The following is a 6,223-nucleotide window of genomic DNA, read 5'->3' as shown; positions in this document are numbered from 1 at the left end:
TAAGGAAAAACATTAGTAACAATAAAAGGTCCAACCCAACAAGAACGTAATTTACCCGGAAAAAGTTTAAGCTTAGAATGAAAAAGAAGAACTTTTTGACCAACAGAGAACTCCTTTCTCAAAATCATTCTATCATGAAATGTCTTCGTCTTTTCCTTGTAAAAAATTTCCTGCGCTATAGGGTTAATAACATCCACAGAAAATACCGAATGTTCCTCACTAGGATATTTCATGGCATCATTCATATTGAATTCTATAACCTCTCCATCAAACTCCATAGTGAGAGTCCCTTTATGTATATCCATTTTAGTCCTAGCAGTCTTAAGAAAAGGTCTTCCTAGCAAAATTGGGATAGAATTAGAGGAGTTATCATCTTCCATATCAAGTACATAAAAATCAGCAGGAAAAACCAACTCATTAACTTGTACTAAGACATCTTCTAATACCCCATCAGGATATGCATTAGACCTATCAGCTAGTTGAATTATCACACCAGTTTCTTTTAATGGACCAATATTCAAAGATGAATAAATGGAACGAGGCATGACATTAATAGAAGCTCCTAGATCTAACAAAGCCTTTTCAACTCTAACACTACCAATTTTACAAGGGATAGTAAACATACCTGGATCCTTGCACTTAGGAGGTAGTTTCTTTTGAAGAACTGCTGAAACATTCTCCCCCATGTGAACTTTTTCATCTCCTCTTAATTTTCTCTTGGAGGTGCACAGTTCCTTAAGGACTTTAGCATATCGAGGTATTTGTTTTATAGCATCTAATAAAGGAATATTTACCTCAACCTTGCAAAATGTCTCAAGGATGTCTTTCTCTTGTTCCTCCTTCTTGGATTTTGCAAATCGGCTTGGAAAATGAGGAGGTATCACAATAGGTAGGGGTTTCGCTTTGGTGGGTTGCGCATCTTGAGATTTAGGTATCAATTCATTCTTCTCAAGCTCTTCTTCTACATGCTTTGTCACTTTCTTACTAGGCTCTTGCAACTCCTTCCCACTTCTAAGGATGACAGCACTAACGTTTTGCTTTGGATTCACCTCAGATTGTGAAGGCAATCTCCCTAATACTTGAGACTCCAGACGGCTCACTGTAGTCGCCAGTTGACTCATTTGGTTCTCCAAGTTCTGAATGCTTGCTGTAGTTGCCTGCTGAAATTGTTGAGTGTTAGTCGCAAGTGATTTAACAATTTCTTCAAGAGATATACCTGACTTGGAGTTTGACTGTGGAGGTGTTGGTTGTCTTGGTGGATACTGTTGTGGGAACCCTGACGGCCTAACTCCATAGCTGAAGTTCGGATGATCCTTCCATCCCAAATTGTATGTTTGTGCATAAGGATCATACCTCCTCTGAGGCATGCCTGGAAATCCTCCAACTGCATTGGCTTGTTCAACGGGTTCTTCTTGAAGTGTAGGACACATATCAGTTGAATGACCCATATTGTAACAAATGCCACAAGTCTTCACCTGTTGCACGTTACCTACAACAAACTTTTCCACAAGAGAAGTAAGTTTATCTAAACGTTGTTCAACAGAAGAAATATTTACCTCATTCACCTTCCTTGAAGTGAGATCTTGCCTGCTGCCAAATTGTTGTGCATTGGCAGCCATATTTGAGATCAACTCCCTTGCTTGAGTAGGGGTCTTGTTCACCAACACACCTCCACTAGCAGCATCTATCATACTCCTATCCATCAATGATAATCCTTCGTAAAAATATTGAATAAGAAGTTGATCAGAAATCTGATGCTGAGGACAGCTGGCACACAATTGTTTGAATCGCTCCCAATACTCATACAAAGTCTCCCCAGGAAGTTGTCTGATCCCACAAATATCTTTTCTAATGTTGGCAGCTCTTGAAGCAGGAAAGTACTTCTCAAGGAATTGCTTCTTCAAACCATTCCACGTTGTAATTGATCCAGGAGGCAAGTAGTACAACCAATCTTTAGCTAGCCCATCTACAGAGAACGGAAAAGCACGCAGCTTAATCTGCTCTTCAGTCACGCCTTGTGGTTTCATACTTGAACACATAACATGAAACTCCTTGAGATGTTTATGAGGATCTTCACCTGCAAAACCATGAAACTTGGGTAATAAATGAATAAGACCAGACTTTAATTCAAAATTTACCTCCAAGTCTACATATTGAATGCAGAGTGGTTGTTGATTCAAGTCTGGTTCAGCTAACTCTCTAAGAGTTCTTTCTACAGGTGCAGGTCTATCCATCACTTGTTCTTCTGAATCGCTAGATGATTCAACTAAATCAGGCACCGTATCTGTTTCAGAAAGCAAAGACAACGAGGATCGTTGCTTAGCTCGCTTCGTCTGCTGTCTCAGCTGGCGAGCTGTCTTCTCAATTTCAGGATCAAACGAAAGTGTACCTGTACGAGAAGAACGAACCATACACCAAGTAAAACGTAAAAAGGATTAAATAAATGACACCAATCCCCGGCAACGGCGCCAAAATTTGATGGGTGTCGAAGCCAACAAAAATAAATTCCTACTCTAAATAAATTGTGTATAGTGATTGAGCAGGGTCGTGTCCACAGAGATCGGTAATTATTTAAATCCTTTTGAAACGTAAAACGTAAAATGAGGGAATTGTTGACAATAATAAAAATCAAATTAAAATAACAAGAATGCAAATTAAAGTTGTAATTCAAATTGGAGAAAGCTCTGGTTGAAGGAATTAACTCAGCTTGATTCGACTACTGATCATTGATTCAAATATAGATTATTATTATTACTTATGAATAGACCGGTTATAGCTACTGAGACCCTCTAATAGCCAATCTCTCCTTAACTAGTCGATAACCAAGGTACGACCGTTGGTTATTTCCCTAATCAATAGACAACCCTAGATACGATCATAGAATTTAATCAATTGACAGCCTGAAAAACCAGAGAGACCCAAATCCTAATCAACACATATGATGATTCATTTAAATTAGATTGTTTATTCTCACAACACAACTCTCTGCTATGTTATTTGTCACAAACATTAAATTCTTCATACGATGAATCCTTTAATTGACAATAGATTAAGTTGATAATTAAATAGTGGCCAATTACCTAATTAACAAACATAATCATGAAAATAATACAGAGAATAAACAAATACCCAAAAAGCAATAAAACAATTAAAGCACAAGAAAGATCTCACAGTAGTGATGAACCAAAGCTTCGTTATCCTTCAACCAGAAAAATAGGTTTAGTTCTTCATAGAGAGAAAAGAAAAATTAGATCTAGGGTTTCTTTCTCTCCAATCCCTAAATCCCCCTTTTTCACAATAGATTCCTCCTTTAAATACTCTCTCTCTCTTCTCTTTTAGAATTCTATTTAAAATAAAATCCTAATATCTGAAATATTAAATTCGTAATTACAAAAATAACCAAAAATACAAAACACGTTAAACTAAAACTGCAGGTCCGCAGTTGACAGCACGCGCCCACGCCTTATCAACAAAGTTCTTCTGACGCTCATAATTTCTCCAAGAGAACAATCATCCTTAAACATCATCTTATAGCTTAATTTTATCATCAATCAATAGAATTGCACCTACAAAAGTAAAACACAAGTAAATCACTATTATTAAGTGCAAAACATTGATATTAAGGGAAGTAAATAATGCAAAACTAGTGCATAAATTGCACTCTAACAGATACTTTCTCTCCAACAGCAAAAATAATTTCTGTTAGTTGCTTGTTGGCATTAGCTGCTGCCCGTGGTTGGTCTCTTCATCAACTCGATGTCAATAATGCCTTTCTTCATGGTGACCTCCAAGAAGAAATCTACATGTCTCTGCCGCCAGGTCTTCGGCGACAGGGGGAGGAACACTTGGTTTGTCGCCTCCACAAGTCATTATATGGGTTGAAACAGGCCTCTCATCAATGGTTTGCTAAATTCTCTGAGGCCATACGTTCAGTTGGATTTGTACAATCAAAAGCTGACTACTCTCTGTTCACCAGGAAGCAAGGCAAGTCCTTTACTGCCCTTTTGATATATGTTGACGACATTTTAATCACTGGCAATGATCTTGTGAGTATAGCTGATATCAAAAAATTCTTGCATAATCAATTTCACCTTAAAGATCTAGGAGACTTGAAGTATTTCCTTGGTATTGAGATTTCTGCATCTAGGAAGGGCATTTTTATTTCTCAGAGAAAGTATGCATTGGAAATTATTAAGGATGCAGGGTTATTAGGGGCAGCTCCCATTAATACTCCCATGGAACGTGGCTTAAAGTTGTCTGATAAAAGTGAGCCACTCAAAGACCCATGGCGATATAGGCGATTAGTTGGAAGATTAATATATCTCATAGTTTCGAGGCCCGATATCACATACGCTGTCCATATATTGAGTAGATTTATGCACCAACCTCGGAAGGATCATTAGGAGGCAGCCTTACGAGTTGTGCACTATTTAAAATATGCTCCTGGCCAAGGCCTCTTCTTCTCATCAATTAGTGATCTTCGGTTGCGAGCATACTGTGACTCGGATTGAGCAGGATGCCCCCTTACAAGAAGATCTACTACGGGGTATTGTGTGTTCTTGGGACCTTCGTTGATTTCATGGAGATCGAAGCGCCAGAAAACCGTCTCCCTTTCCTTAACCAAAGCAGAGTATCGTGTAATGACTGGAGCTTGTTGTAAATTGACATGGCTTTGTTACTTACTTAGAGATTTGGGGATTTTACATCAAGAGGCTGCATTGCTATATTGTGACAATAAGGCTGCATTACATATAGCAGCTAATCTAGTTTTTCATGAACGTACAAGGCACATAGAGATGGATTGTCATTATATAAGAGACAAGATACAAGAAGGTTGTGTAATAACGAGATTTGTAAGTTCCGCAAATCAGCTTGCTGATGTGTTGACCAAAGCTTTGGGAAAAGAAGTTTTCATGCCTATGGTTCGCAAGTTGGGAGTGCTGGACATTCACTCTCCAACTTGAGGGGGAGTATTGGAAAGTAGAATCCATTTATTCATTATATTGAGCTGTAAATATATCTTTCTATATGTATTCCTAAATTACAGTAGACTTTGATTGCATAGCTTAATTATAGGGATCCTACCATGTATAGCAAGTCAGTCATATATGTATATATACTCAATCAAATATCAATGAAAATATGCTTCTGCCCATTCTACTTTTCTCTCATACTTTACAATAGAGACCAATTGGCCCAATTTTTAGAAGTTTCTGAGTTGAGTAAGCTTATGTGAAATGTGTTGGTTTAGACTTGTGGAGGTAATTTTAGTAGGTAAAATTTGTGGTGAGTTTGTGTAGTTGAAATGTGTGGTGACTGATGAGTTTAGGTAGTTGAAATATATGGTTATGATTTGTTTGCTTCAGGTATAACCAAATACACCAACTCTCCTTTGGTTTACACAGCAAGAAGTGCGCATGAGTTTTTTAGTGGAGTCGGAGAGATCTAAAGTATTTCACTTGTCTTATATTTACTTGATATATGTGATTAATAATTTGGTTGACTCATCAATAATTATTATACATAATTATACATTTATTAATTATCTTTATTATCTCAAAAAATTTAACTCTAATGTTTTATAATAAATAAAAATATAATATTAAAATAAATGTCAAAATACATACATTTTAAAATAATTTCAATATTTAAAAAATATTGTAATGTTTTACAATCTATTAGATATATTTTATTATATTAAGGAAAATTTCCAATATATAGAATCATAATATTAAAATAAATGTATTAAAATTTAAATTATTTTGAATATTATGTAAAATAATAATTTTAACATTATTAGTTTGTGAGAGATTTTTTCTAATTGTAGAACGTATTTAATGCAAATATTTATTTAAAATCTTTACAACAATTAAATATATATCGTTAAAATAAATATAATAATTTACACATTTAGATTTATTAAAATATTATTAATCTACTGCACATATTATATTATTTATATAATATTTGTATTTATCAAAAAATTTAAAGTTAATTTTTTTGGGATAATAGAGATAAAAAGTATAATTGTCAAAAGGGAGTCTTGGTGTACTTTTTTTAGAACTTGGGGTATTGTTGACTATTTTCCCACACCTGGAGGGTATAGATGTCCTTTTCCCTTAATTATATGATAATTATTCAAAATGAATATATAAACGTATATATGTATGTATGAAAATCACTCTCTTTTAAAGTGAGGATGCCACTAACAAATAAAAAAATA

At 35.3% G+C, this 6,223-nt stretch overlaps 1 non-coding gene across 1 annotated transcript; it reads left to right on the top strand.

The window, feature by feature from the left end:
• Window positions 1-1,749: 1,749 nt before the first annotated feature.
• LOC127898972 (small nucleolar RNA R71) lies at window positions 1,750-1,856 on the top strand. The gene has a single exon (XR_008050740.1). It is a non-coding gene; the product is annotated as a small nucleolar RNA R71 (small nucleolar RNA).
• Window positions 1,857-6,223: the final 4,367 nt, after the last annotated feature.

Source organism: Citrus sinensis, chromosome 7 (assembly GCF_022201045.2).
Source record: "Citrus sinensis cultivar Valencia sweet orange chromosome 7, DVS_A1.0, whole genome shotgun sequence".
NCBI classification, from domain to species: Eukaryota; Viridiplantae; Streptophyta; class Magnoliopsida; order Sapindales; family Rutaceae; genus Citrus; species Citrus sinensis.
The sequence above is the reverse complement of the archived record's forward strand: the minus strand, read 5'-3'. Positions and strand labels throughout refer to the sequence as shown.